The sequence below is a fragment of the Lactuca sativa genome, chromosome 8 (genome assembly GCF_002870075.4).
Source record: "Lactuca sativa cultivar Salinas chromosome 8, Lsat_Salinas_v11, whole genome shotgun sequence".
Classification (NCBI taxonomy): Eukaryota; Viridiplantae; Streptophyta; class Magnoliopsida; order Asterales; family Asteraceae; genus Lactuca; species Lactuca sativa.
Window position 1 is genome coordinate 268099986 of NC_056630.2, and position 11444 is coordinate 268111429.

General features: G+C 35.1%; 2 long non-coding RNA genes across 3 annotated transcripts; one reads left to right on the forward strand and one right to left on the reverse strand.

Annotated features, from left to right (window-relative positions):
* Window positions 1–6586: 6586 nt before the first annotated feature.
* On the reverse strand, window positions 6587–7807 carry LOC128127539 (uncharacterized). The gene is made up of 3 exons (XR_008225409.1): window positions 7661–7807; window positions 7387–7458; window positions 6587–6747 (listed from the first exon to the last, which is right to left on the reverse strand). It is a non-coding gene; the product is annotated as an uncharacterized LOC128127539 (long non-coding RNA).
* A 1438-nt stretch (window positions 7808–9245) lies between these two features.
* On the forward strand, window positions 9246–11082 carry LOC122195289 (uncharacterized). 2 transcript variants are annotated; one of them, XR_006185446.2, is made up of 2 exons: window positions 9246–10364; window positions 10877–11082. It is a non-coding gene; the product is annotated as an uncharacterized LOC122195289 (long non-coding RNA). The 2 variants fall into 2 exon arrangements; XR_008225350.1 differs by having other exon boundaries at window positions 10914–11082.
* Window positions 11083–11444: the final 362 nt, after the last annotated feature.

Below are 11444 nucleotides of genomic sequence, written 5' to 3' on the forward strand. Positions count from 1 at the left end.
GGACAACATATGTGAGTTTACGGCCCAGGAGGCTGCCTAGGCCGTAAACACCATTTTGAAGGGTTTTTAGCCCTTAAACTCCTTCCTAAACTCATTTGGACTTTAGATATGGCTAAGGGACTTCAAGATATGGACTTAGAACATTTAAAACTTTGTTTTTGAGTCATTTGAAGGAGTTTACGGCCAAGGCATAAGCTTGGGCCGTAAACTCATGTAAATGGGGTTTTTTATGCCCTTAAACCCTTCCAAATCACTAGTATGGCTTAGATATGAAATATAGAACACTGGTTTTAGCATTTGGACACTTGAAACATGATTTTTGGGGGATTTAGGTGAGTTTACGGCCAAGGCATGTGCTTGGGCCGTAAACTCCTCAAAACATGGCATAAGTTCAATTCTAAGGTGTTAGAAAGCCATCCAACACCACCAAAAGCCTTGGAATAAATCATAGGACCAACCAAAAATAGTTTAAGGGCCTTAAACACATCATTTGTGGGATTTCTAAGAGTTTACGGCCAAGGCTTGTTCTTGGGCCGTAAACTCCATAATTCATGGTGTTAGAATGCTAGCTAAACACCCCTAAAGCCTTTAGATGAATTTTAGAAGCCCTTCTATGCAAGTTTTAGACCTTGAAACACCTTGTAGCACCATATAGTAGAGTTTACGGTCATGATAGGGGTCTCATGGGCCGTAAACTCCATAAAACCCTCAAATGTCCCTTGCAAACTCATGTTAGGCCTTGGAATAATTCTATTAATCACATGTGATTTGTTTTGGAACCATTTAACACCATTTTCTTGGAAAAATAGGAGTTTACGGCCATGGAGCCATGCTAGGCTGTAAACTCCCATAAGTGGGTCTATTTTATGTTTTAAAACCATTCCAAGTCCCTAAACTAAGTCTAGAAATTATCCCTAAGTGTTTGAAGTCATTTAGCACCATAAACCACACCCACCATGAGTTTACGGCCGTAAACTCATGGGGAATGGGTGTTTTAGACCAAAAACTCTTATATTAGTTTACTCATGGGAGTAAACTCAAGTCCCAAGTCCCTAGTGTCATTTCACGTCCTTAAACGCCACCCGGGTCCCTCCAAACACTTGTATCGGAGTGTTTTCGCGACTTGAAGCAAGTGTCCCTAACAAATAGCTAATCTAAGTCCTAATTAGATACAAATGTGTATCTTTAAATTATACTAAGGAACCTCGCGCATTTACAAGCCCCGGACCAAAGTTTAGCATCCGAAATCGTCACGTTTCTCGTCCGGTGAGTTCATACCCCTACGCCTTTTTCGTGTTTTTCAATGTTTTCAGGGGGGGGAATACAAGCAAAACTATAACTGTTTTTGAATTATATCATTGATGTGTTTCAAATAATATCTGGCAAACTTATAAACTCTTTTACTCCTTATGTATTATGCTGAGCATAAGGAATGATTTATCAATTACAACTAAATGGATTTTAGTTAAGAAAATAATCAAACTAATCAAATTATTATGGGAATAATTTGGGGTTATTTGTTTCTCTTTATATCATGTACTGATATCTTTATTAAGTTATTAGATAAACTATGTCTGATTCAGTTTATCTCCGTATCATTTGAATGTTTTGGCAGATAGTTTCATTGTATGTATCTATTTTTCACTGTATCATGTCTTGAAATCTTTGTATGTTTGGTATCATATGAGAATCCTGTGAATAGTTTAATACTAACTTGTGAGATAGTCACTACCCTTTATGGATGATCAAGTAAATCCTCTCCGGAAGTGTAACCAGAATCTCCTGGAGGGAGAGCGAGGAATTTGTGAATAGATCTATTCGGGACTGACAATCCCACACCTTAACTGCTAGCTACAGTTAGGCGGGCACGCCTGAGGTGACAAATTCTGTATATCATTCGACGTCTGACTAACGTCAAGGAGGTCTCGTTGTCGTATCAGCATGGTTACCCGACTCACAATATGTATTAATATAAACTTATTCACAGCTAGGATTTGTTTAGAATCTAAATCTTGTTCGGGATGATAATCCCATGGTCTTGTATCTATATCTCATTCGGGATGGTAATCCCATGGTTTTATGTCTATATCTCGTTCGGGATGAAAATCCCATGATCTTGTGTCTATATCTCGTTCGGGATGGTAATCCCATGGTTTTGAAACTAAATCCTATACGGGATGATAACCCCATGATTTTATCAATCTATCATATATCTAGTTTCGGGATAGTGATCCCATGGTTTATCAAGCTATCTTATATCTATTTTTGGGATAGTAATCCCATGGTCTTGTATCTATATCTCATTCGGGATGGTAATCCCATGGTTTTATGTCTATATCTCGTTCGGGATGAAAATCCCATGATCTTGTGTCTATATCTCGTTCGGGATGGTAATCCCATGGTTTTGAAACTAAATCCTATACGGGATGATAACCCCATGATTTTATCAATCTATCATATATCTAGTTTCGGGATAGTGATCCCATGGTTTATCAAGCTATCTTATATCTATTTTCGGGATAGTAATCCCATGGTCTTTATCGAATTATCTATAAACTGGTTCGGGATGTTAGTCCCAAGGTTTTCAAAATACTTTCTATCTACAGTTCGTCTAAATTATAGTTTTGTATATTAAACTATACTATGTGTTAATCAATCAATCTTGCATTTAGGAAAATATGGGATTTTCCTGGGGTTAACTTATAACTTGTAACAGAACTGTAACGAAAGATAACTTAACTACTTTACATAAGAAAATATGGGATTTTCTTGGATATCAAACCTTTTCAGAAAACTAAAGGAAACCGATACATTTTCACAAAACAAAACCGCTTATGAACTCACCAGCTTTATGCTGATTTTCAAACTGCTTGTATTCTCAGGTCCAAGTTAGACAGGTACTCGGCGATATCTTTTGGTGAAGACGGAGTGCTCCGAAGACTTGTCTCTTTTGTTCATATGATATATGTATAACTTTTGTACAATTTACTTTTGAACCAAATGTAAACTTTCATATAAATGTAATGTAATGGTTGTTTACTGTGATTACTATGTACATTGGATTTGATACTCAACGTGGAGTCAACCCCGGGAACGTTTCCGCCTTTGGTTTTCGGGGTGTGACAATTAGTATGGTCCAAACAACCAAGATCTAGTCTTTAAGTCTCAAAGGTACCAAAAGTGCATCTCTTTCAACTTAATCCAGTAAGTCCGAGCCTCCAACCTTTAGATCTGAAGCAATATGATGTTTAGATGGATAAAGTTTCCAACTTTATTCATACCAAGGTCACAAACCTTAAATATCTAAACTTTATGCACTAAAGTGACCAAAAGCTCATAACATCCAAAACTAGCTAGATCTAATAAATGCATCATCAAGATTCAAGTATTATACCTCTAGAAGAAAGATCAAGGTGAACAAAGTTTGGATCTACAAGTTCTAATGCAATCAACATTTCTCCAAAGAGATCCTTCTTCTCCAAGATGCACCAAGAACACTCCAAAGCACTCAAGAACACCTTCTTTTGATCAAAAGGCTCAAACTATGGTTAGGAATGGGTTTAGGGACGTTAAAGAGCTTAAATAGGGCTCAAACCACGAAAATAGGGTTTGGGTTCTGATCACGTACACCCAACGTACTCCTGGTAAGTCGAGTGTATTAGGGATGCCCAATACGCCCATTGTACTAGACTAAGCCCAAAACCTTCCTAACTTCTAACGATCATAACTTCTTTGTTCTAACTCTGTTTTCGAATATATATATATATATATATATATATATATATATATATATATATATATATATATATATATATATATATATCCACGGAAAGGTATTGAGGAGCTCTACAACCCTATATAATTGATTTTGACTTAAAACACATTGAACTAAAATCCTTAATTCTTAAAAGAAGTCTGAAACACCATTTTCCCCATTTTACCCCTTGACTCCAAAGCACAAATGGAACTCTTGGATCACATAATCTACATTACCCACATCCAAATAGATCTAAACCTCTCTTCCCTAAAGCCCGAAGCATTATGATACTTGATCTTCGGTTCACGACCCCGAATTATGAAGCGACTCGAAACAGGGTGTTATAGAAACTTTCTCACCAGTAGATATGATTAAGTGTATTAGGATACTACTTAGCATAACTGCCATTCATGACTATGAAATATGGAAAATGGATGTAAAAACTTCTTTCCTTAATGTGAAACTTACTGAGGATGTTTACATGTCTCAACGAGAAGGTTTTGTACAGTCCAAGTATCCTAATATGGTATGCAAGCTTGAAAATTCAATTTATGGACTCAACCAAGCACCTCACAGGTGGAACATATGTTTCAATGAGAAGATCAAGGATTTTGGTGTCCTAAGAACTGAAGATGAACAATGTGTGTATGTTAGATCTAGTGGGAGACTAGTGGTCTTCCGTATCTTATATGTCGATGATAATCTTCTAATAGGAAACAGCATCCCAACACAGAATAGTGTAAAAGCATGGCTTGGGAAAAGTTTTGCTATGAAAGACTTGGGAGAAGCTGCCTACATACTTAGTATTAAGATCTATAAGGATAGATCTAGGCGACTAATAGGACTTTACCAAAATACATGCTTGGAAAAAATCTTAAGGAAATTCAAGATGGAAGAATCTAAGAAGGGATTCATACCTATGTAACATGGCACGGTTTTTAGTAAAACCCAATGTCCTAGTACTACTAAAGAACTGGACATAATTAGTCGAGTCTCATATGCCTCGTCTATAGGATTGATCATATATGTGTGATACGTATAAGGCCAGATGTCTCATAAGCCATTAGTATGACGAGTAGTTATCAATCCAATCCAAGAGAAAGTCATTGGACCGCAATCAAGAACATTTTGAAATATCTTAGGAGGACTAATTATATGTTCATAGTTTATGGTGGAAAAGAAGAGTTAAGCATCAAAGGATATGTGGATGTAAGTTTCCAAACCGACAGGGATAATATTATATCACAGTTTGGTTATGTATTCATGTTAAATGGAGGAGCAGTGACTTAGAGAAGCTCTAAACAGGAGACTATAGCTTACTCAACTATAGATTCAAAGTATATTGCATCCAATGAAACAGCCAAAGAAGCAGTGTGGCTCAAGAAGTTCATCAATGATTTAGGTGTTGTTCCAAGCATAGTCTAACCAGTTGATTAATTAGTAGTTTAATTAATTAATAGTAAATAAAGAAATATGGAATATTCCAGAATGATTTGAATTCCATAGATAATTACAATTAAATTTGGTAATTATCTCAAGGTTTTCAAATCACCTCCCTATAAATAGAGGGATCCAAATCCATATTTAATACATGTGAAATATACCTTTTAGTCACAAAATCTCGGAACCCTTCAAAACCATTGAATCACAGGAAACATAGTTCCCACGACATGGACATTAAATTGCCACGACATGGTGAAACACATATTCGTATTTCTTGAATTTTTTCGTGGTTGAAGTTCGAAGGTGGTTCAGATTTGCAAGTGTTTTGCTTCTTGGGTGTGATTTCAGAAGAGGGACTCTTCGTTGGGTTCTCTAGTCCATTCAACTGGCTCGTCAAAAGAAGAAACCTACAGAAAGCAAAGGTATGATTATATTGTGTTATATAAGTGCATAGATTAGTTGAGTTAGATCTTGTGTTTTAAGTCTTAGATCAGAATTGTTTGTTGTTTCCGTTGCCCAATTATTGATCTTTGAGAGGCTCGAAACCCTTCAGTAATGTCCCCTGGTGTCGATTTTAGTACGACTCTAAGATCATATCCTTTAGATTTGGAAGCCCCCATCTGTAAAGAGGGTGCATTGCTTTGGTTCTTCTGTATTTTGAAGCCATTGAACTTATTTTTCTACTTCGGGTTGAAGATCTAGACTGAAATCATCCATAAATTCAGCTAATGTTTGTGATTTTATAGCAGATCTTTGCTCATATCTTAGTTTATATGTACTCAATTATAAATACCACTTAGCCATTTTTTCTAACATCATTGGCTTTTTTATTACATTCTTAATTGGATAATTAGGTTTTACATAAATAGGATGAGTTTCAAAATAGTGACGTAACTTAGTTGAAGCACATATAAGAGGAAAGATTAGTTTTCAAGATGTGAATACCTGGTCCTGGAATTCAAGAAACGCTTACTTACATAATATACTGGATGTTAAGCACCATCTTGTTCATTTACCAAGACTACACTAGTTTCATTCTTGGATACAATCGGACATTGGAACAAGGGTTCTCCATCTTTAGGTTTGGCTAACCATAGGGCTGAAGATAAGTAATTTTTAAGCTCTTGGAATACTTATTCATGTGTTGTTATCCATTCGAACATTTTGTTATTTCTCAATATATCATATAAAGGTTTGCATCTTTCAAATGCCTTAGAGATAAACCTATTTAGGTCTGCAACTCTACCTTTCATGTGACATCCCTAAAATCACGGCCAGAAAAGACCGGTTTGTTTATGCTTTGTTTAAAAATCAGAGTGACATTTTAAATGAAAGTGTTGCGGAATTTGTCCCAAAACAAAATATGATAAAGATTTATTAAAAGCATTTCCGTAGAAATGTATTTCATTAAAAGACTTGGGATGTCATGTTCGTACAGATCAAAAGCATAAACAGTACAATATAAGCCTTACTACATTATTTCATATCTACAGGCCTATATCCGTAATCCCTCGTCCAACATCATATCTATGCTCAAGCGCCACTACCTGTAATACATAAAACTGAGTGGGTCAGGCTTGGGAGCCTGGTAAGCACATAGGGTTTTCAACCCACAATAAATAAGTTTATTAACTTCATTAAATTAAACAAACCCGATTACCCGTTCCCGTTATCCTCACATTACGTCCCTAAGCATCTATCATAAGGGACCTATCCTAAGGATTATCATCGGGACGGACACTACTGCTAAGGGGATTCCTCAACAATAAATGTCCTTAAGGCAACCATGTAGGGGATGGAGTACATCTGGTGAGCACACAGTTCAAATAAACACACAGTTCGAATAAACACCTACAGGTTGCGAGCCTGCTAGTGTTCCACTGGACTGTCTAGAATAGTCCGTGGTCCTCATCTATACTCCGCTAGATGACTAGATCATCAATAACATCTATAACGAGGCCTCTCATTATTTCATTTTATCACACAACAACTAATACATCTACCCATGTTTTACCCCAACATTTTCATAGATATAAAATAAATATACAGTTTAAATCTTTGAAAACATGTATAAAAATGTTCATCTAGCATAGATAGCAAGTATTAAGGTAATATGCACACATAGCACGTAATTTATATAAAATACTTCATATCTATGTGTAAGCTGAAAGTAACTATGCACTCACCTGGTAAGGTGGTGACTCGGCACTCGGACAGCTCTTCGTTACTTCTTAAAACAATTTTTCCTTGACCAAAACCTTGTATTAATACCACTAGAGTTTAGTTTTAACGTTAATCGCGACTAATTAATAGTCTAGCTATTATTATTATTATATAAGCGTTAAATAACACTCGATATAACTCATAATAATAGCCCAAATAATTATTTTAAGGTCCTAATAATGTTACTATAATTAAATAAAAGCTATATTAAATATAGTATAGGCGTAACTCACTTACAATGGGTTTTTATTAAAAACCGGGCTTCGTTGGAGCAGCGTTTCCGAGTCGAAAGCTTTTCTTCTCGGAGCCGTCGGGCGCTCCGGGGCTTTCTTCTCATGATAGGGAGGTTCCCTAGACTTGGGAGGGGTTTAGGGAGGCTAGAGAGAGAAAGAGAGGCTTATGGTGTGAAGAAAATATGAGGAGTTCACCCTTGTATTTATAGGAGTTTTATAGTAAAGTAGTCTCTAAGCTTCATCCGTAACTTTTGCATACGAGCTCCGTTTTTGTCTGTCTTTTTACTGTTGAGTTCCTATTAATGAGATCTTCAACTTTCATTTAGACCTCGTTAGCTAATTCTCATTCTATCTCGGATTTACAAAACTGTATCGAATTCGTCGCGCTCGAAAAGTAGAGACTAAGCTTCGTCCATAACTTTCGCATACGAGTTCCGTTTTTGTCTGTCTTTTTACCGTTGAGTTCCTATTAATGAGATCTTCAACTTTCATTTAGACCTCGTTGGCTAATTCTCATTCTATCTCGGATTTACAAAACTGTATCGAATTTGTCGCGCTCGAAAAGTAGGGACTAAGCTTCGTCCATATCTTTCACATACGAGCTCTATTATACACGTTCTTTATATCCACGCGTTGGTATTTACGAGTACTACAACTTTCATTTAGATCCCGTCGGCTAAAAATCGACCGATCTAAAATTCAGATTTCGGGCTGTGCACTGCTATGCTAAATCTTAGAAAAATCATAACTTCCTCATACGAAGTCAGATTTGGGCGTTCTTTTTATCGATGTTCTTAGTTTAACATATTCTATGACTTTCGTTTAGAGCGCTAAGGCTAAATCTCGCTCTATCGTAAATTCACTATTTACGCTTCCCGGTATCGTGTCGGTTCTGTCGCGAAACTTCGACGGGTCATAACTTCTTCGTTATAACTCGGATTTCGGCGTTCCTTATATGCACGAAAACCTTGAGACATATTCTACAACTTTATGTAGAGATATCGGGATTATCTCACACTTTAATTTTGACGTTCAGTTTTATTTTTTATTAATTATACATTTATAATTAAATAATAAACACATAAACACACATAATTCACATAATACTCAAATATTTCATCTTTATTACTTCAAAAAGAGTTACAAGAGTTGACCTAGACTATTACATTGACAAAAATGCTTAGCCCTGAAACCCGGGTGTTACATTTCAACCTTTGAATATCTTTGGTTGAAGTTAGGGATTGAAGGCTCAAGATAGCCTTGATTTTCTTTGGACTAGCTTCAATTCCTCTTTTTGTCACCATGTAGCCCAAGAATTTTCAGGCCAAAATGGCATTTGGAATGGTTGAGCTTCATGTTGAACTTGTCCAAGATATGGAATGCTTCTTCAAGATCTTGAAGGTGGTTCTCAGATTTCTTGGATTGCACTACCATGTTGTCTATATAGACTTTCATGGTCCTTCCAAGTTGTTCTTTGAACATTTTGTTGACAAGTATTTGATATGTTGCAAATGCATTCTTTAGTCTAAATGGCATTACTATATAACAATAGATACATGTTGGGGTGATAAAAGTCGTATCTTCTTGGTCTGAAGATCCCATCTGGATTTGTTGAATCCTGATGAAGCATCCATGAAGGTAAGGAATTCATGACTTACAATGACATCAACCAATGAATCTACATGCAAATGAATTGATTTGAGTGTATTTAGTTTAGATTGTTTTGATTTGGAAACCTATACAGTGTAAATCTTTAAATGATTTGACAATTATTATGTGAATATCTTAATATATGCTAGAGAGTAGTCAATTTCATTAGTTTATTAATGTTTTCTATTTACATGTTTACTTGAATGCCTTAATATTAATTTATTCAAATCTTCCACATTCAGTTATACTTCTAGAAGTAAGTAGTAACCCACACTCAGATATTCAGCAGTCAGTGGTGCTTTATTGTTCTCTTATGTTGTCCGTAACTGGAAGCAATAAAGGAAATGTCCAGGTATGACATGATGAGTAGGTGGTGTATATGTAGTCAAAGTTTATTTGTTCCTTCTTCCCTAATAAGAGAAGTGATATCCTTGGGGCCCTTGATAATTTGGTGCTAACATCAAATGCATGGTTGTGCTCAGACCGAAATGACAATAGCAGGGTCCTTTAGGTTAGACACAAAATATGACTTAAGCATAATATGAAAAAAAAAAAAAAAATAAAAAAAAAAAATAAAAAAAAGGAATTAAAGGTTTTAAGTGTAATTAACTTTAATTCAAATTCGTAAGTATTTGCCCCTTAATTCAAGGATTGATATACTAATTTAAGTCGATAATGTGTACCAAAAAAAAAAAAAAAAAAAAAAAACTAGTTGATACCCACAAGTGAGGATCGGCCTCTCCCCCCTTTTCCCCCCGCTCTTTCTCACTCTAAGGTTTTCTTTTCAATTCCCGATTTTGGAGACCTAGTTGCATTGTTTGATCATTTCCGGAAGATCCAACGGTCTAAATGTCTTGATTTTTCGATAGATGCTTCCTAACATCCACAATAACATTATGTATGGTTGGATTGTCGAGATAAGCTATGTAGGCTCCAAAAACTCTAGTTAGGTTTGTTGGACAACAACATTTTTCTGGGTTCAATTTTGGTCACAACAAAGAGAAGGACTTGTCGTTTTGCTTGGTCATCCAAGTAAAAAATCGACCACAAACAAAGAGGTATACAGTTCAACCCTCTCTCTCTTTCTCTAGGGTCTTTAATTTTGTTGCATCTAGTCATGAACTTGTGTTTGTAAAAATTATCATGTTCCAAAAAAAAGGTCCTTCTATTTGTAAAAATATCACTTTGTTGTGATCAAGGGCATACTTCCAACAATTTTCCCATTTCAGATTGCAATTTGAGGCTTAAGAAAAAATACATTTTAAGAATTAACAAGAATCATTTAGAACAATAGTGTTAGATATTTGCTTACTTCCTCCATGATCAATTCGTCAAAATCTTCTATTTATCAAAGATTGTGATGCCTTTTATAAATTTAAACAAAATAATCTTCTAATAAACATTTCGAAAATCAAAAAGGTAATACTATTGGTCAACGGCATTGGAGATTTTAGTTGATAAAATACGGAAAATCATGATCATATTTGAGTTTTAGCGTGTATTTTATCTTCTATAATCAATGTATTAATCAACTTGAGACATTATGTTTAGTTTTTTATTTTAAATATAGAGAGGGACCACTCCAACATATATATTTTTGGTAATAGAAGCTTTGACGGATGGAACTCAAGATCTACCCTGTGAACTTCGACCTCTTAAATGTTAGAATTTACCATCACATTAATGTATTATGTTAGTTACTTGGGTTTCTTGAAATATGTTGCTATGTGTATATAAAAGATGATGCATAATTATCGTTTCAGATGTAGACTATTATTTGCAATGTCATTTTACAACATGATTTTAAGTTAGACCTATTGTCATTTCAATTTGTTTGCAAACAGTGTACATTGAGAAAGCAACCGTATGCCTTTTTTTTTCTGAAATCATTTATGCACAATGATATTTTCTGAAATAGAAAGAAAAATAAAAGATGCTATAATAAAAAATAGATCAAATGTTAACATACAAAGTATGCTATAATAAAAATTAGTATAACGTTTATATTAAAATTTGAAAGTACAATGGCTTTTTTCGAAATAGAATAAAAAGTATAATGCTATTTATTAAAAAGTAGGTGAATTTTTATTTTAGGCCATGTGAAAATACAATGCTATTTGCCAAAATGAAGCTGATAT